Source organism: Bufo bufo, chromosome 6 (assembly GCF_905171765.1).
Source record: "Bufo bufo chromosome 6, aBufBuf1.1, whole genome shotgun sequence".
Classification (NCBI taxonomy): domain Eukaryota; kingdom Metazoa; phylum Chordata; class Amphibia; order Anura; family Bufonidae; genus Bufo; species Bufo bufo.
Window position 1 is genome coordinate 393,981,720 of NC_053394.1, and position 20,718 is coordinate 394,002,437.

The following is a 20,718-nucleotide window of genomic DNA, read 5'->3' on the forward strand; positions in this document are numbered from 1 at the left end:
AAAGAAAAGACATGAAAATGGGAGGGAAAGGGAAGTTTAAGTTTGAAGAGTGCCCAAAGTACCTTTTAAAAAGGAGATTAGGTACAATGAGGTATACTGGAATGGTTTGACTATCTCTGAGATTTCAGAGGGGATGAAATGTGTGGTCAGAAAAGTCTTCCATTTCATTTTCGGAAGAATTTTGTAGCAGAGCTCTCTTTTTGCCTCGATCTGATCATACCTGAACAGTATATTCAGTTGTGAAATCACTGTTGATATGTCTGACATTAAGCTGGAGAGCCAGTGGTGTAATACTACTCTCTTGGCCACCAGCAATATCGAGTGGAGGAAGAGAGGAACATTTTGAGGGAGAGTAGCTTGGTGTGTTGGAAGGCGAATATAGTGTAAGTGTAACAACAATGTTTGAGGTTTGAGGGGGAGGTTAATCGACCAGTATGTCCTGACATATACTATCATACTTTCCCGAAATGTTGAGACCTGAGGGTATGACCTTATGCCATGCCAAAAATCTGAGGCCAGCTTTTTACATTTGGAGAAAGAGTAAAGAGCGAGGGTTAATCAGATCTTAGGAAATTATTCATCCGAAAGAAAAGAAGAACTTGAGGTGCCAGTAGAGTAGAAGTGTTAGTGGTGGGTATACCACTTGGTACATAGTTACATAGTATATAAGGCCGAAAAAAAACATTTGTCCAACCAGTTCGGCCTGTTATCCTGCAAGTTGATCCAGAGGAAGGCAAAAAACACCTGTGAGGTAGGTAGAAGCCAATTTTCCCCACTTAAGAGGGAAAAAAAATCGGAATAACTTCCGATCAACGACCAATCTCTAGTAGCTATAGCCTGTAATATTATTACACTCCAGAAATACATCCAGGCCCCTCTTGAACTCTTTTAGTGAACTCACCATCACCACCTCCTTAGGCAGAGAGTTCCATAGTCTCACTGCTCTTACCATAAAGAATCCTCTTCTATGCTTGTGTACAAACCTTCTTTCCTCCAGACTCAGAGGATGTCCCCTAGTCACAGTCCTGGGGATAAATAGATGATGGGAGAGATCTCTGTACTGACTCCTGATATATTTATACATAGTTATTAGATCTCCCCTCAGTCGTCTTTTTTCAAATGTGAATAACCCTAATTTTTATAATCTTTCAGGGTACTGTAGTCCACCCATTCCAGGTACTACTTTAGATGCCCTCCTCTGAACCCTCTCCATCTCTGCTATGTCTGCCTTGTTCACAGGAGCCCAGAACTGTACACAGTACTCCATGTGTGGTCTGATTTGTATAGTGGTAGAACTATGCTATCATCACGGGCATCTATGCCCTTTTTTATGCAACTTATTATCCTATTGGCCTTGGCAGCAGCTGTCTGACACTAGTTTTTACAGCTTAGTTTGTTGTTCACTAAAATTCCTAGGTCCATTTAGCCAAAATAATAGGTGAAATTTGGGACAATGAATGATGTAATCTGGGAACCTGGAAGAGGCTGGAGAGTTAAAGCCATATATGGCATTATGCATCATTTTAAAGTAAGAGTCCCGCCATCTCTCATTTATGACACAGGAGCGAACTTTTGCGCACCCTTCCAGGATTTTGTCGCTGATCTTATTTGTTCCCATTTGTAGAAAATCTTGGATGGTAAAACTTTTGTGAAGTTGCCGGACATGGCTCTGTAATGTTCCAAAAGTGATACTTTTCGCGGAGAGCGTCCCACAATATTATCAAAGATGTTTGTGAGTGCTTCTTTGGAGAAGTCACAAACTTTGTGCCTGCAAAATCCTAGCACTTGCATTATATGAAGAAAGTGAGAGTCTGGTAGTTGGTATTTTTCCTTCAGTTCCCGCGGAGACAACCATCGTTTCTCCTCCACGTGCATCAGATGTACTGCCCTAACTATCCCTCTGGATTTCCAGTCCCCAGATAATCTTACATGTTTCCCTTGAGGAAACTCTGGATGATTCCAAAGCAGCATTTTTTTTTTAGATTGAGTGGGGAAGTCTGAATGCTTTCCTGATTACTTTCCATGATTCCACTGTATCTCTTATCAGTACTGAGTTCTTGACCTCTGGGGGGAGAGCAGCCAAGTTGGAATTTGGGCAAGACACCAGGCCCCAAGGAGCCACTAGGTTTTGTTCCAGTTTTTTGTTGGAGAAGTGATCTGTGTCATGAAGCCAGTCCATAAGGCTTCCATAGCATCAGTTTTTGTAGTGATATCCGTGGACGCTTCCCCGACCATATGAATTTAGTGACTGCTTTATTGAGGGTGTTTACATCTGTATGTTTTAACAGTATTGGGAGAGTTTGAAGAGGATATAGCAATTTGGAGAAACTCATCATTTTGATCAAATGGCATCGTCCTAGAAATGACAAAGGAAGTGTGTGCCATTTCTTTAGTTTCGCCACTATTTTCCCTATGAGTGGCGGATAGTTTAAATTGTACAATGAGCTAGAAAGTTTGCCTATTTTTAGTCCCAGGTATGTTATATGATGTTTGACTGATATGGGGGTAATCCCGTTCATCTGCCACAGATGGAGGGGGGGGTTTTGGATTGTAATTCAAGAATTTCGCTTTTGGCGGAGTTGATGTTATAACCCGAGAGAGAGCCAAAATGTTGGAGCAAATTCATCAAGGGGCGCAGATGTTGTTGAGAATTGGACATAAATATTAATAGGTCATTAGCGTATAATGCCAATTTGACCTTCTTGCCAACCCTGATGCCTGAATACAGATCCAAGTCCTCCAGAAGTCTGGCTGAAGACTTGATATAAAATATTTTTATTGGATTTATTGAATTTTTGATCATTTTGTTTCCTATGACTATTTTCATGCCTATTTTTGTATGGTGATACGTAGATGATATGTTTTACTTTGAGGATCTCTTATATTCAGGCTGTTCCATGAGCTCCATGGGCGCAGTTACAGTACTACATATACTTCTACAAGTAATGACGATACCTCGGATGGAGAGGGGGGGTAGTGATCCTTTACTGTTTCTATGGATGGTTTTGGACACTGCCCCTTAATATATTCTGTCAGTGATTGCTTGTTTTGTGCACCTAGTGGTTACTACCTTGCCAGGCAGGGCTGTTATGGTGCAGAAGCGTGACTTGTCACATTTGGATGCCCCAGTTACAGTGATGTGTAACTGTCCCACCTGCCAAAATATATTTTTAAAATATCAAAATATATAATAAAATACAAGTGAGAATAAAAATAGAAAAAAATGTCTGCATAGTTTCTCTTTTCGCATGAAAAAAAAAACTAAAAACTATCAATATAACCAAAACAGGAACCAATTTTAACCATTGTATTTTGGTGTCAATCTGCATATTTAAAGAATAAGGAGCTTGAGTTTGAATTAAAAAAGAAAATGAATCTCTGAAAAACATAATAATAAAACCCCCCATGTGTTATGTAAAAAAATAAGTTGCAAAAATTAGGTAGGCAGCACAATAAGTAAAAATTAAAGGGGTTGTCTGGGGTCAGAGCTAAATCCGGGCATATCCCCTTTTTCACCCAGGCAGCCCCTCTGAGATGAGCATCAGAGCATTTCATGTTTTGTTTTTTGTTTACATTTTTACACTGCTAGGCAGAGGCTTCTCAGTTGTTTTACAGGCTAGGGCAGCGCTAAAGCCTGCCCATTAGTGCCAGTGATGTCACCTGCAAAGCTGCTAGGCAGAAGCTTCCCCCTAGCAGAAACCCTGTAGCGTCACCAGATCTGCAGAAAAAGCCCTTGTCCTGTGCGATAAATGTCAGATGCGCCCCTCAGAGGGGCTGCCTGGATGAAGAAGGGGATAGGTCTGTTCAGCTCTGAACCCAGACAACCTCTTTAAGATTGGTCCATTAAATCACCACATGCTTTAAATAAATGTGTATGTCATTAAAGGGGTTTTCTTGATGGCCTATTATCAGGATAGACCATAACTATCAGATTGGATGAGATTGAGGGGTCTGATACCTTGCACTGCAGTAGCACTGCAACTCTGTGTCCCCCAGACTCCGTCGAAGTGTTGCCATGTGTTGCTGCTCTCCAGAAGGGATGGTAAGATGCACCCGAATAGGAATTAAGTCCATAGAGTCAGGGTCTGCAGTAAACCAGAGAGCTTCTTTACTGGGGAAATTCAGGTAAAAAGAAATACAGGCAAGGAATAGGGCTGTCTTCTCCAGTCTCCTTCCTGACAGAAGGGTTTGATGGTTTTGGTAAGGAAAGACCTGAGCTAGCTGTCCATCTCTCTCAGAAGGCTGGTACCCTGTCTAAAGGCTGGAGTCCCAGGGTCTGTGGCCGAGTATCCAGTCTCAGCGTCTTTTTCTGGTCACTCATGCAGTCTGGCAGAGTATCCCATTTCATCGTCTTCCCTAACTGCAGAACACTAGGGGCTCTGATTGCTGTCCTCAATACCCACATAATTGATCCGTTCAGGAGTATCGCTTTGCACAGAACTGCTATTTTTGGACATAGTCAGGTGAACATGTAAATGAAGAGAAAGTTTTGATCATTATTTTATTTTATTTATGAGTGTTTTACATACAGTATATGCATATGAGTATTTAACCCCTTAAGGACTCAGCCCTATTTCACCTTAAGGACTTGGCCATTTTTTCTTGGCCATTTTTTGCAAATCTGACCAGTGTCACTTTATGTGGTGATAACTTTAAAACGCTTTTACTTATCCAGGCCATTCTGAGATTGTTTTTTTTTTGTCACATATTGTACTTCATAACACTGGTAAAATGGAGTAAAAAAAAATCATTTTTATTTCTTAAAAAAATACAAAATTTACAATTTCTCTAATTCTATAATACATAGTAATACCTCCAAAAATAGCTATTATTTTACATTCCCCATATGTCTACTTTATGTTTGGATCATTTTGGAAGTGACATTTTATTTTTTGGGGACGTTACAAGGCTTAGAAGTTTAGATGCAAATCTTGAAAATTTTCAGAAATTTTCAAAAACCCACTTTTTAGGGACCAGTTCAGGTCTGAAGTCACTTTGTGAGGCTTACATAATAGAAACCACCCAAAAGTGACCCCATTCTAGAAACTACACCCCTCAAGGTATTCAAAACTGATTTTACAAACATTATTAACCCTTTAGGTGTTCCCCAAGAGTTGATGGCAAATGGAGATGAAATTTCAGAATTTCAATTTTTTTGCCAAATTTTCCATTTTAATCCATTTTTTCCACTAACAAATCAAGGGTTAACAGCCAAACAAAACTCTATATTTATTGCCCTGACGGTTTACAGAAACACCCAATATGTGGTCGTACACCACTCTACGGCCCCACGTCAGGGCGTAGAGGGAAAGGAACGCCGTGTGGTTTATTTACACCATGTCCCATTTGAAGCCCCCTGATGCACCCCTAGAGTAGAAACTCCAAAAACGTGACCCCATTTTGGAAACTACGGGATAAGGTGGCAGTTTTTTGGTACTATTTTAGGGTACATATGATTTTTGGTTGCTCTATATTCCACTTTTTGTGAAGCAAAGTAACAAAAAATAGAAATTCTGAAGTTCCATCTCCATTTGCCATTGACTCTTGTGGAACACTTAAAGAGTTAACAAAGTTTGTAAAATCAGTTTTGAATACCTTGAGGGGTGTAGTTTCTTAAATGGGGTCACTTTTTGGAGTTTCTACTCTAGGGGTGCATCAGGGGGGCTTCAAATGGGACATGGTGTCAAAAAACAAGTCCAGCAAAAACTGCCTTCCAAAATCCAGATGGCATTCCTTTCCTTCTGCGCCCTGCTGTGTGTCCTTACAGAGGTTTACGACCACATATGGGGTGTTTCTGTAAACTAAAGAATCAGGGCAATAAATATTGAGTTTTGTTTGGCTGTTAACCCTTGCTTTGTTACGGGAAAAAATGGATTAAAATTGAAAATTTGCCAAAAAATACCTGTTTTGGCACCGTTTTTATTTTTTATTATTTACAACGTTCATCTGACAGATTAGATCATGTACTATTTTTATAGAGCAGGTTGTTACGGACGCAGGGATACCTAATATGTTTACTTTTTTAAATTTATTTAAGTTTTACACAATAATATCATTTTTGAAACAAAAAAAATCATTTTAGTGTCTCCATAGTCTGAGAGCCATAGTTTTTTTATTTTTTGGGCCATTGTCTCATGTAGGGGCTCATTTTTTGCGGGATGGTTTGAATGGTAGTATTTTGGCGTACATATGACTTTTTTGATCACTTTTATTACCTTTTTTTGGAAGTAAGGTGAGCAAAATTTCAATTTCATTGCGGGAAATGTAACATGACCGTTTTATAGATCGGGTCGTTACGGACACGGTGATATATAACATGTGTAGGGAATTTAATTTTTTTAATTTTTAATCAGGGATAAATGTCATTTTTTTTTTTTTACCCAGACCCACTTGGTTCTTGATGCACATTATTTTTCTTTGGGTTTCTGTCACACCATCCTGTCCGGGGGCTGCAAAGGCACAGCAGCCCCCTGATGGGGGAGGTAAGGAGCTCCCTCCCTCTTCACCTCTTCCATACAGCGGTCCCTACGGACCGCGGCATGGAAGGGGTTAAAACGGCGGACATCTGCACAGATTTCTGCCGTTTGAATCGGAGTGTCAGCAATGAGCTGACACTCTGATTCAACCGCTCGGCCATCCTGAAAATAAACGGGAGGGCGGGCAGAAGATCGTGCACCCGCCCCTTACACTGCCGCACGCCTCCCGCACCGCCCGCAAACCTCCCCCCCCGCTGCGCCCGCAGGCCCAAAAACACAGAGGGCTGCAGGGGGGGTTAACTTTGAAATACAGGCACTTTGGGGTTTCTGATCCCTGCGGTCACGGACCGCAGTGATCAGAAACTTGCATAAGCGCTAAAAACCGCAGGTCTGAATTGACCTACGGTTTGTATCGATCAGCAATGCGGAGGGGGTCATAGGACCCCCCTAGGCATGGTCACAGGGTGCCTGCTGAATGATTTCAACAGGCACCCTGTTCCGATCACTGCTGGCCATGCGGCAGTGATCAAAACTACACAGGACGTACCGGTACGCCCTGGGTCCTTAAGGACTTCGGAAACAGGGCGTACCGGTACACCTTAAGTCCCCAAGGGGTTAAATGTTTGAGCAATAATGAAAACAGGCCCATAATAACGAGGAAATGTTATAAGGGCATTTGAGAGGATGTGACATGGTGATAAATATTGCCCATACCCGAAAGTGAAACGCCCCAGACGAAGCAGGAACGAAACCCAGGTCGGGCCTTAACATATGTTCCATGTGATGTTCAAGATTAGGATTTTGCGTGAGAAGCATACCGACTAGCGCTCGTTGGTTCAGAGACTAAGAAGCTGTGAAGGAGGAAGGATAAGGAGGAGATTGGGGAAACAGCATAAAAAAAAACAGATTTTTATTGTGTAAGGCTACTTTCACATTAGCATTTTTGCTGGATCCGGCAGGGTTTAGAAAAAACGCTTCCATTACTAATAATACAACCTTCTGCATCTGTTATGAACGGATCCGGTTGCGTTATCTTTAACATTGTCAAGACGTATCCGTCATGAACTCCATTGAAAGTCAATGGAGGACGGATCCGTTTTCTACTGTGGCAGATTGGGTCAAAGAAAACGGATCTGTCCCCACTGACTTCCATTAGGGGTCAGGCCGGATCCGTCTTGCTCCGCATCCCAGGATGCTGCGGTTTTCTCTCTGGTATGAGAACGGAATGCATTTTGGAGCGTTCTGTTCAGTTTTGTCCCCATTGACAATGGGGCCAAAATTAAAGCTTTTTTTTTCTGGTATTGAGCCCCTATAACGGATCTCAATACCGTGAGAACTTAAGCGCTAGTGTGAAAGTACCCTTATCCCCAAGCTTTCCTTTATTGCAGCGCGGACTCTAACCACTTTTTATACGCTTTGGACTGAAAGAAGTGGGGACCGACTTCTACAAAGGGACTGCAGCTAATATCATCACGCAGTCTAATAACTTTTTTATATTCGTGAATAACTTACTTTGGCTCTTCGAAGCCCATACAGGTGAAACTAAAAAAAATTGAATATCGTGCAAAAGTTCATTTATTTCAGTAATGCTAAACCAGACTGACAGACAATTTAAAGGCTCAGGAACCCTTTGCAGGTGTTATGGATTAATTAGCTGACTAGAGTGTGACACTTTCAGCCTAGAATATTGAACTTTTTCACAATATTCTAATTGTCTGAGATTGTGAATTTGGGGTTTTCATAAGCTGTAAAACACAATCATCCAAATTATAACAAATAAAGGCTTGAAATGTCTCACTTTGCATGTAATGAGTCTATCTCATATATTACAATTCAATATAGAAGTGAAGACAAATAGCGGCACTCACCCGTGTGTAGTAGACAGCTTTATTATTCAAAATTCACATGAGGCAGGGGGCGGACAGATCCAGAGCACGCATTGAACAGCGGCGGCCGTTTCGCGCTACATGTGCTTCTTCTGGCTGTTTCGCGCTACATGCGCTTCTTCATACCTTCTTCATACCTTATCTGCTTTACTCAGCTGAGCACCTCCGTAACGTGTGTGTCCTCTCTCAGCCACGCCAGCGCTGCACTTCCTGTGCGCCCAGCCTTTGCAGTGGTGCCGCTCCCTACCTTACTCTATTTCTATCTCATATATTAGTTTCACCTTTTAACCCCTTAGGGACCGGGCTCATTTTCACCTTAAGGACCAGGCCATTTTTTGCAAATTTGACCAGTGTCACTTTATGTGGTGATAACTTTAAAACACTTTGACTTATCCAGGCCATTCTGAGATCATTTTGGGAATGACATTTTATTTATTTTTTGGGGATGTTACAAGGCTTAGAAGTTTAGAAGCAAATCTTGAAATTTTTCAGACATTTTCAAAAACCCACTTTTCAAGGACCAGTTCAGGTCTGAAGTCACTTTGTGAGGCTTACATAATAGAAACCAGCCAAAAATGACCCCATTCTACAAACTACACCCCTCAAGGTATTCAAAACTGATTTTGCAAACTTTGTTAACCCGTTAGGTGTTCCACAAGAATTAATGGAAAATAGAGATACAATTTCAAAATGTCACTTTTTTGGCAGATTTTCCATTTTAATAATTTTTTTTCCAGTTACAAAGCAAGGGTTAACAGCCAAACAAAACTCAATATTTATGGCTCTGATTCAGTAGTTTACAGAAACACCCCATATGTGGTCGTAAACCGCTGTACAGGCACACGGTATGGCGCAGAAGGAAAGGAATGTCATACGGTTTTTGGAAGGCAGATTTTGCTGGACTGTTTTTTTGACACCATGTCCCATTTGAAGCCCCCCTGATGCACCACTAGAGTAGAAACTCCAAAAAAGTTACCCCATTCTAGAAACTACACCCCTCAAGGTATTCAAAACTGATTTTACAAACTTTGTTAACCCTTTAGGTGTTCCACAAGAATTTATGGAAAATAGAGATACAATATCAAAATTTCACTTTTTTGGCAGATTTTCCATTTTAATAATTCTTTTTCAGTTACAAAGCAAGGGTTAACAGCCAAACAAAACTCAATATTTATGGCTCTGATTCTGTAGTTTACAGAAACACCCCATATGTCTTCGTAAACCGCTGTAGGGCACACGGCAGGGCGCAGAAGGAAAGGAATGCCATACGGTTTTTGGAAGGCTGATTTTGTTGGACTGGTTTTTTGACACTATGTCCCATTTGAAGCCCCCCTGATGCACCCCTAGAGTAGAAACTCCAAAAAAGTTACCCCATTTTAGAAACTACGGGATAGGGTGGCAGTTTTGTTGGTACTATTTTAGGGTACATATGATTTTTGGTTGCTCAATATTGCACTTTTTGTGAGGCAAGGTAACGAGAGCTGTTTTGGCAACGTTTTTATTTTTTGTTATTCACAACATTCATCTGACAGGTTAGATCATAAGATATTTTTATAGAACAGGTTGTCACAGGCGCGGCGATACCTAATATGTATCCTTTTTTTATTTTTGTAAGTTTTACACAATGATTTCATAAAAAAAAAATAATAATCATGTTTTAGGGTTTCCATAGTCTGAGAGCCATAGTTTTTTCAGGTTTTGGGCGATTATCTTGGGTAGGGTATGATTTTTGCGGGATGAGATTACGGTTTGATTGGCACTATTTTGGGGTGCGTGTGACTTTTTGATTGCTTGCTTTTACACTTTTTGTGATGTAAGGTGACACCTTTTTAAAAAAATTTTTTTACGGTATTCACCTGAGGGGTTAGGTCATGTGATTTTTTAATAGAGCAGGTTATTACAGACGTGGCGATACCTAATATGTATACTTTTTATTTATTTATGTAAGTTTTACACAATAATATCCTTTTTGAAACAAAAAAATAATCATGTTTTAGTGCCTCCATATACTGAGAGCCATAGTTTTTTCAGTTTTTGGGCGATTATCTTAGGTAGGTTTTCATTTTTTGCGGGATGAGATGACGGTTTGATTGGCACTATTTTGGGTGACAATGACTTTTGATCACTTTTTGTGATGTAAGGTGACAAAATAATTGTTTATTTAGCACAGTTTTTATTTTTTATTTTGTACGGTGTTCATCTGAGGGGTTAGGTCATCTGATATTTTTATAGAGCCGGTCGATACGGACACGGCGATACCTAATATATATACTTTTTGATTTTTATTTATGTAAGTTTTACACAATAGCAGCTTTTTTAAAACAAAAAAAATTATGTTTTAGTGTCTCCATATTCTGAGCCATAGTTTTTTTATTTTTTGGGCGATTGTCTCAGGTAGGGGCTAATTTTTTGCGGGATGAGGTGACGGTTACATTGGTACTATTTTGGTGGGGATACACCTTTTTGTTCGCTTGGTGTTTTGTGATGTAAGGTGACAAAAAAATTGTTTATTTTGCACAGTTTTTATTATATACGATACGGACGTGGCGATTCCTAATATGTCTGTTTTTTCCCCTATTTTTTACCAATTTTTTTAAACTTTATTAGGGGAAAATGACGTTTTTGTTTTTTTTTACTTGAAACTTTTAATTTTTGGGGGGGAAAACTTTATTTTTTCTGCTTTTTTTTTCACTTTATTTTTTTGTCCTACTTTGGGACTTCAACTTTTGGGGGTCTAATCCTTTACAATGCATTCCAATTCTTCTGTATTGGAATGCATTGGCTGTATGAGTAATACAGTGTGTATTACTCATACAGCTTCCGGCCTGTGAGATCCAGGGGGCTGGATCTCACAGGCTCGTCACAGGAAGGCAGCGCCGATGCCTCAGGAAGGCAGCACGCTGCCTTCCATGCCGTCGGGTCCCCCCTACAGCACAGGACGCGATGGCACTGCCGCCGCACCATAAAAAGCTGCAAACTGCAGGTCTGATTTGACCTGCGGTTTGCGGCGATCGCCGACACGAGGGGGTCACGGAACCCCCCCGTGCATTGACCCATGGTGCCTGCTCAAAGACTTGAGCAGGCATCTTGGCCGTTCACCGTCCGCCGGGTGTCCGGTGATGGGAAATACACATGACGTACCGGTACGTCATGTGTCCTTAAGTACCGTGACAACATGCCGTACCGGTACGTCATGTGTCTGGAACAGGTTAAATTGCATTACTGAAATAAATTAACTGTTGCACGATATTCTAATTTTTCGAGTTTCATCTGTACATTCTCTTTTCTTTATACACTCACCTAAAGAATTATTAGGAACACCATACTAATATGGTGTTGAACCCCCTTTTGCCTTCAGGACTGCCTTAATTCTACGTGGCATTGATTCAACAAGGTGCTGATAGCATTCTTTAGAAATGTTGGCCATATTGATAGGATAGCATCTTGCACTTGATGGAGATTTGAGGGATGCACATCCAGGGCACGAAGCTCCCGTTCTACCACATCCCAAAGATGCTCTATTGGGTTGAGATCTGGTGACTGTGGGGGCCATTTTAGTACAGTGAACTCTTTTTCATGTTCAAGAAACCAATTTGAAATGATTCGAGCCTTATGACATGGTGCATTATCCTGCTGGAAGTAGCCATCAGAGGATGGATACATGTTCTCATTCTGTTTACGCCAAATTCGGACTCTACCATTTGAATGTCTCAACAGAAATCGAGACTCATCAGACCAGGCAACATTTTTCCAGTCTTCAACAGTCCAATTTTGGTGAGCTCGTGCAAATTGTAGCCTCTTTTTCCTATTTGTAGTGGAGATGAGTGGTACCCGGTGGGGTCTTTTGTATTCCTATTGTAGCCCATCCGCCTCAAGGTTGTGCGTGTTGTGGCTTCACAAATGCTTTGCTGCATACCTCAGTGGTAACGAGTGGTTATTTCAGTCAACGTTGCTCTTTTATCAGCTTGAATCAGTCGGCCCATTCTCCTCTGACCTCTAGCATCCACAAGGCATTTTTGCCCACAAGACTGCCGCATACTGGATGTTTTTCCCTTTTCACACCATTCTTTGTAAACCCTAGAAATGGTTGTGTGTGAAAATCCCAGTAACTGAGCAGATTGTGAAATACTCAGACCGGCCCGTTTGGCACCAACAACCATGCCACGCTCAAAATTGCTTAAATCACCTTTCTTTCCCATTCTGACATTCAGTTTGGAGTTCAGGAGATTGTCTTGACCAGGACCACCCCCCTAAATGCATTGAAGCAACTGCCATTTGATTGGTTGACTAGAAAATTGCATTAATTAGAAATAGAACAGGTGTTCCTAATAATTCTTTAGGTGAGTGTATTAGGGATCGACCGATATTGATTTTTTAGGGCCGATACCGATAATTTGTGAACTTTCAGGCCGATAGCCAATAATTTATACCGATATTCTGGGAATTTTCATTTACAAAAAAAATTTCCTACACAAATCTGCTGAAAATTTATATGTTTATTGCTAACATGTATTTTTTTTTTTTTTGTAAATCTTTCTTTTTCATTTATACTTAATATTTTTTATTTATTTTTTTACTAACTTTTAGCCCCCTTAGGGACTAGAACCCTTGTCCTATTCACCTTGATCGATCTCTATCAGGGTGAATAGGATCTCACACTGTCCCTGCTGCTCTGTGCTTTGTGCACACAGCAGCATGGAGCTGAACATGGCAGCCAGGGCTTCAGTAGCGTCCTGGCTGCCATGGTAACCGATCGGAGCCCAAGGATTACACTGCTGGGGCTCCGATCGGAGGAGGAGGGGAGAGGGGATCCTGTGGCCACTGCCACCAATGATTAATACTGGGGGGCTTGGAGGGGCGCACTGCACCACCAATGAAGAGAAATCTCTCATTAATTCATAAACAGGAGGCGGGAGCTGGCTGCAGAATCAGATAGCCGGCTCCCGACCTCTATGAGCGGTAGCTGCGATCCGCAGCACCTGAGGTGTTAACTACCGCAGATCGCAGCTACCGCTCATAGAGGTTGGGAGCCGGCTATGTGATTCTGCAGCCAGCTCCCGCCTCCTGTATATGAATTAATGAAAGACTTATCTTCATTGGTGGAGCGGTGGACACAGCCCCTCCCCTTCTTTTGTCCTCTCTCCTCTAATTGGTGGCAGAAGCAGCACAGGGGGAGGGAGACACTGCTTCCTTCTTCCCTGTGCTGCTGAGGGAACACTGAAAGCGCTGAGAGCAGCGCGTTCTGAGTTCCCAATACGTTATCGGTATATCGGCAAAATAGATGCCGATACCGATAACTGTCAAAATCCTGAATATCGGCCGATAATATCGGTAAAACCGATAATCGGTCGATCCTTAGAGTGTATATATATTTGTATTTTTATTACTCACTTCGCTGAATAGAAATTTCTTAATTTAGAAGCCAATGGCCCCTAGGTCATTTTTTTTTTATCTGGAGCACTTTTTGTACAAATTAAACACTGTTTTCAAAATGAATCATTTGTGAAATAAATACAATTTTCACCTGTTGTAAGAAACTTACTTATCTGTGCTCCAGCGGTGTGACAGCATCCTTAGTAAAAGGATGCAATGCTCTGTTTCTCCCGCAGCAGGCGTGGGCTGGGGGAGATTAACGGTGGGCTGATTGCTCAGCTGCTCTATTACTGAGTATTAATGGAGCACTGAGTCAATGGACCTATTAGGTTCTGATCCTGGGACTCGGTGCTCTATTTATATACCTTCCTGGCCATATATCAGTGCCAGTGATAGTCTTTGACTCACTAGCTGTTTTCCTGGTTCTTGTTCCTGTGCTTATTTGGATTGTTCATGCTTCTACCCCTGCTTGTCTTCTGACCTCTCTCTTTTACTTGTTTGGTACTGTAGAGCTCAGAAATGGGGGTCATTCTAGATAAAAGTGGTACAATACCGACAATAAATGAGTATAAATAAATCATGGCGTGTCGGGCCCATCTACCAGGCGTCATGGTGGCTTCCGCAGATGGGTCCCTATCACTAAAGAAACTGCCTCACTTTAGACTTAAGCCTACAATATATAGGGCAGTGTAGGAACCAGCTACAAGCGTACTCTGCTCAGAAGTCCCAGGTAGATGGGCGTGTCCAGTCTAAAAGGGGTGCCACCCCCAATATATTGCAAGAAAATTTAGACTAAAACCTTCAGAATCACATGTGCATATCCATGAAGCAAACATAATTACAAAAAACAAAATGGCTGCACACCATTATATATACAAACAATAGAGCTCAGAAATGGGGGTCATTCTAGATAAAAGTGGTACAATACCGACTATAAATGAGTATAAATGAATAATGGAAGCTCTTAGCGCACATACGTGTCGGGCCCATCTACCAGTCATCAAGGTGGCTTCCGCAGATGGAAAGCCTGTCTGTCTTTGTTTGTCAGTCTGTTTCTCCACTTATATAGCGTAGGGACTGTCAACCAGTTGCCGTCTAGCTAACCACGGCTTGTACTGCAAGTAGGTAGGGAAAGCAGGCTGTGTACTAGACTAATCTTGGGGATAGGCAATCAAAATCCCAGAGAACCCGTTTAATTCCTGCAAAAAACCATTGGATCAAAATACTCATGACATGTTTGTACATAGTACCCCTTTATATCGCAATAGAGTTGTAAGCCATTGGAATGCCTATGGAAACGCTTCATTTCAGGCTATTTGAGTTTATTCGCGTGCATGAGTTCTGGTGCTGGTGAAGAAGGAGGAATCAGAGGTTTCTGAAAAGAAGGTGCCAAATGAAGAAGTCTTCTCTCATGGGCTTCTTCCTTTGCTCTTTCTTGGAACTCAAGATCAATACAGGTAACAAGAGAAAGTTACCTGGAAATGTCCCAAACTAGGACTGTAAACCTGTCTTGTCTGTGCCATTCAAATTGGTTAATTGTCCTCCCCTGTGACAACGAATGTTGGCCAACCTAAGAATCAAAGACTGGATTCTCCGCCAGGCATAGCCTGTGGAACTCTTTTATTAACTGTAGCCTGGGGACTCTACTCCCCCTCCCCCTACACACTAATTTCAATAGGTGCCCTAGCAGAAAGCCATTCTGTGTTGGGGTGTGAATAAGGTACTTAAGCTGTACTGTGTCTGCCAGAAATATCTTAGGGAGTCAGGGAGAATCAGAAATCAATCAAGCTTGTATTTTATTGCCAGGGAGAGTGAAGGGAAAGGCTAAAATCACAAAGAAAGAAATGTGTGTGTTGTTGTCACGACTGTGACTGATCCAGACAGGTCTGGGAGGAGAAGGTCGCAGCGACTTGCTACTCGCGATAGCTTGTGAGTTTGCTCCGTGGTTCAGGGTATGTCATCTGGGTTTTGCCTTGTGAACCTTTTTGTCCTGACTGGGAGTTTGTAGGCATCCTTCTCAGTTGAGTCCTGTCTGCCACTCCCAGCTACTATATTAGTTTCAGTTTCACTTGCAGTCATTGCCAGATATAGTCCTTACTTCCAGTGCTACTCTGACCTTGGAAGGAGATCGTTTGATGGTGTTGCTGTGGAGCTCTTGTCCGGCGTGGACTGTCGTGTGGGATCGCCTCCTCTGCTCGTGACTGGATAAGTCTATCTCTGCTGTTGTTTGTTTGTTGTTGGCTTCCCCTGTTGTTTTCCTAGACGTGAGTGATGGTGACTAGCGCTCCCATCGGCCTTTCCCCAGTCCAGTGTTAGGGCGACTGAGGGTTTAGGCATCCTGCTCGCCGCATGGGTTCACACCCCGTCTAGGGTATCAGGGCAGACAGGTGCCAGCTTAGGGTTACTCAGGGGTGTCCATTCTATTTCCCATCCGTAGATAAGGGTCCCCCTTCCCCTCCGTCTGGTGCGACACGACTGCTGCTGGGATAGCGGTCGTGACAGTATATCTGGCCTTTTAAAAAAAAAAAAAGTGACATTTCATTTTTTGTTTTTTCTTTTTTGCTTGCTGTTTTGCTTTGTATTTTGTCTGTTCCACTATGGATCCGGTTTCGGTTTTGGCAAAACAATTACAGGGGTCATTTTGTAAAGGTTTGTCCCTCAGAACCCAAGAGACCACAAACAAAGGAGCCGCCGGAAAACTAGAGTCCCCAGATTGTGCGGAGGAGAACAGTCTGGGCGTATTCGTTTCCTCCATACGCATGTCTCAGTTTTTGTTGTCCGCTACTGTTGAGGCGGGCAATAAAACTGAGATCTGTTCCGTCTTTTTGGACAGTGGGGCGGGGGTCAACTTGGTGGATTCACGGTTTGCTCAGGCTCTGGGTTTTACTCCGGAACCGGTATGCAGAACTATTCCTGTTTTTGCCATCGACTCCTCCCCTCTTACTCAGAGAGAGTTAACTTAGATCATCCATAATATCCATCTGCAGGTAGGGGACCTCCAATGAAGAGCATATCTCTTGTTATGTCCTGGACGGTCTTCCGGCTCCTATAGTATTGGGGCTTCCCTGGCTGGTGACTCACAATCCAGTGGTGGATTGGCAGGCCGGGGAGATTGTGGAGTGGAGTGAACGTTGTAAGGACAACTGCTTGAGTAGTAGGTGCTCTACACTCTCTGTAACATCTTTACCTGCCTTTCTGTCAGATTTTATGGATGTGTTCTCTGAGAAGGGTTGTCAGGGGTTACCACCTCATCGTCCATATGATTGCCCGATTAATCTATTACCTGGGGCAAAACTACCTAAAACCCGATTATACAATCTTTCCGGCCCGGAGAGGAAGGCTATGAAAGATTATATTTCGGAGAGTTTGGCTAAGGGACACATCAGACCCTCTTCTTCACCTGTGGCTGCAGGGTTCTTTTTCGTTATAAAGAAAGATGGGGGCCTACGTCCTTGCCTGGATTTCCGGGAATTAAACCAGATAACTACCAGAGATCCATATCCTCTTCCTATCATTCCTGACCTCTTTAATCAGGTTGCTGGTGCTAAATGGTTCTCCAAAATGGATCTCAGAGGAGCCTATAACCTGGTTCGCATCAAAGAGGGGGATGAGTGGAAGACTGCTTTTAATACTCCGGAAGGGCATTATGAAAATCTGGTCATGCCATTTGGTCTTACTAATGCGCCTGCGGTATTCCAACATTTTGTCAACGATATTTTTAGTCACCTTATCGGGAGATTTGTTGTGATATATCTTGATGACATCCTGGTCTATTCCCCGGATCTGGATACACATAAGATCCATGTGAGACAAGTGCTGCAGATATTAAGGGCCAACAAATTGTTTGCTAAGTTAGAAAAATGTGTGTTCGCCGTAAAAGAACTGCCATTTCTGGGGTATGTGTTGTCAGATTCAGGTTTCCGCATGGATCCAGAGAAAGTCCGGGCGATTATAGACTGGGATCTGCCTGAGAACCTGAAGGCATTGCAACGCTTCCTGGGGTTTGCCAATTTTTATAGAAAGTTTATAAAGAACTATTCCTTGGTGGTCAAACCACTGACGGACATGACCCGAAAGGGATCCGATTTTTCCAAATGGTCACATGCAGCCAAAACTGCCTTTGCGTCTCTGAAGGAGAGGTTCACCTCGGCCCCTATTCTCGTACAGCCAGATGTCTCGCTTCCTTTTATTGTAGAGGTTGACGCATCAGAGGTGGGGGTGGGAGCGGTACTATCTCAGGGCCCGTCCCCTGGTGAATGGCGTCCGTGTGCTTTCTTTTCGAAGAAATTGTCTACTGCAGAAAGGAACTATGATATTGGCAACAGGGAACTTTTGGCTATTAAGTTGGCCTTTGAGGAGTGGCGTCATTTTTTGGAGGGGGCGGTTCATCTCGTCACGGTGATTACTGATCACAAAAACTTATTATATCTGGAGTCTGCTAAACGTCTCACCCCTAGACAGGCTCGGTGGTCGTTAGGTTATTACAAAATTAAACCTAGTAAAAAAATATCGCCCGGGGGCAAAAAATACTAAGGCGGATGCATTGTCTCGAAGTTTTCCTGGAGGGGGTGATGTTGAGGTACCAGAGCCCATTTTGCAAAAGGGGGTGGTGGTCTCTGCATTACACTCAGGTTTGGAGGGGAGGGTGTTGGAAGCTCAGGGGGACGCCCCGGCCTCCTGCCCCTCGGGTAAACTGTTTGTGCCAGAAAATTTACGACTGGAGATACTAAAAGAACACCATAACTCCACACTGGCAGGACACCCAGGTAGTAGGGCAACCTCTGAGTTAGTGTCTCGTCGGTTCTGGTGGCCTAAATGGCGCCAGGAGGTGTTGAATTTTGTGTCTGCATGTGCTACCTGTGCTCGTTCTAAGGTAGATCATACTCGTCCGGCAGGGCGTCTTTTACCTCTGGCCATCCCCAACAGGCCTTGGACGCACCTGTCAATGGATTTCATTACGGATCTACCAGTATCAGCGGGGAAGACTGTTATTCTGGTAGTTGTTGACAGATTCAGTAAAATGGTGCACTTTATTGCTCTTGCCACATTGCCTAATGCTAACACACTGGCTCAGGTTTTTATTGACCACATCGTGAAGCTTCACGGGGTCCCTTCCGATATTGTTTCGGATCGTGGTACCCAATTCGTTTCTAAATTTTGGAAAGCTTTGTGTTCTCGTTTAGGGGTTCATCTGTCGTTTTCTTCATCTTTCCATCCACAGTCCAACGGTCAGACTGAACGTACCAATCAAAACCTAGAGACATATTTGAGATGCTTTGTTTCCGAAAATCAGGAGGAATGGTCATCTTATTTACCGTTAGCTGAGTTTGCCATTAATAATCGTCGTCAAGAATCCACCGATAAGTCACCATTTTTTGGTGCGTATGGTTTCCATCCTCAGTTTTGTACGTTTAGTGAGGGGGGGCCGTCTGGGATTCCCGAGGAGGAACAATTTGCGTCTTCACTTTCTTCAGTGTGGCAGAGTGTGCAAGAAAGTTTGAAGAGAATTGGTGGTAGATACAAACGTGTGGCTGATAGGAAGCGCTCTGAAGGTCCGGACCTTGGGGTGAATGACTTGGTGTGGTTGTCTACCAGAAATATCAAGTTGAAGGTTCCCTCGTGGAAATTGGGTCCGAGATTTATTGGTCCTTTATAGGGTAATTAAGATCATTAACCCGGTGGCTTTTCGTCTGGAGCTACCTCAGACTCTAAGGATCCATAATGTCTTCCACAGATCTCTGCTTAAGAGATATGTAGAACCTCCTGAACCATTGCCACTACCGCCTCCACCGGTGGTTGTTGATGGCAGTGTTGAGTTTCAGGTAGAAAAGATTGTTGATTCACGATATGTTCGCCGCTCTCTTCAGTACCTGGTGCACTGGAAAGGTTATGGTTCCGAAGAGAGAATGTGGGTTCCAGCATCAGAGATAAAAGCGGACAGACTCATTCGGGCTTTTCATAGCTCCCATCCGGAGAGGCCTGGTCTTGAGGGTCCAGGGGTCCCTCGTAGAAAGGGGGGTACTGTCACGACTGTGACTGATCCAGACAGGTCTGGGAGGAGAAGGTCGCAGCGACTTGCTACTCGCGATAGCTTGTGAGTTTGCTCCGTGGTTCAGGGTATGTCATCTGGGTTTTGCCTTGTGAACCTTTTTGTCCTGACTGGGAGTTTGTAGGCATCCTTCTCAGGTGAGTCCTGTCTGCCACTCCCAGCTACTATATTAGTTTCAGTTTCACTTGCAGTCATTGCCAGATATAGTCCTTACTTCCAGTGGTACTCTGACCTTGGAAGGAGATCGTTTGATGGTGTTGCTGTGGAGCTCTTGTCCGGCGTGGACTGTCGTGTTTGGGATCGCCTCCTCTGCTCGTGACTGGATAAGTCTATCTCTGCTGTTGTTTGTTTGTTGTTGGCTTCCCCTGTTGTTTTCCTAGACGTGAGTGATGGTGACTAGCGCTCCCATCGGCCTTTCCCCAGTCCAGTGTTAGGGCGACTGAGGGTTTAGGCATCCTGCTCGCCGCACGGGTTCACACCCCGTCTAGGGTATCAGGGCAGACAGGTGCCAGCTTAGGGTTACTCAGGGGTGGCCATTCTATTTCCCATCCGTAGATAAGGGTCCCCCTTCCCCTCCGTCTGGTGCGACACGACTGCTGCTGGGATAGCGGTCGTGACAGTTGTGTAGAATAGAGAGAAGCACCTGTGGGTGAGTGCAGTGCAGACCTCAAAAACAGCTACATGCAAGCAAATACTTTTATTTTGTCGTCGTCGTCCCCCCCACCCCTCCCATTTTGACAAGAGCTCTTTTTTTTGGTGGGGTTCAATTTAATTAAGCAGCATTGTAACGGAACTCCTAGCACCCCGACCGGGTACCTCCGTTGATAGATGCTCCTAGTGCTTTCCGAGGACTCCAAGCACTCCACTTGACACCGTACACACTGCAGACCCCACGAACCGCCGAAGCTTGGTTGAGGTCTCACCGTCTCCTACC

The 20,718-nt window shown here is 43.2% G+C and overlaps 1 protein-coding gene across 1 annotated transcript in view; it reads right to left on the reverse strand.

Moving 5' to 3' along the window:
• The window catches only part of LOC121003537 (zinc finger protein OZF-like), a 1,338,071-nt gene that overhangs the window by 889,178 nt on the left and 428,175 nt on the right, over positions 1-20,718 (reverse strand). The window lies entirely within an intron of this gene.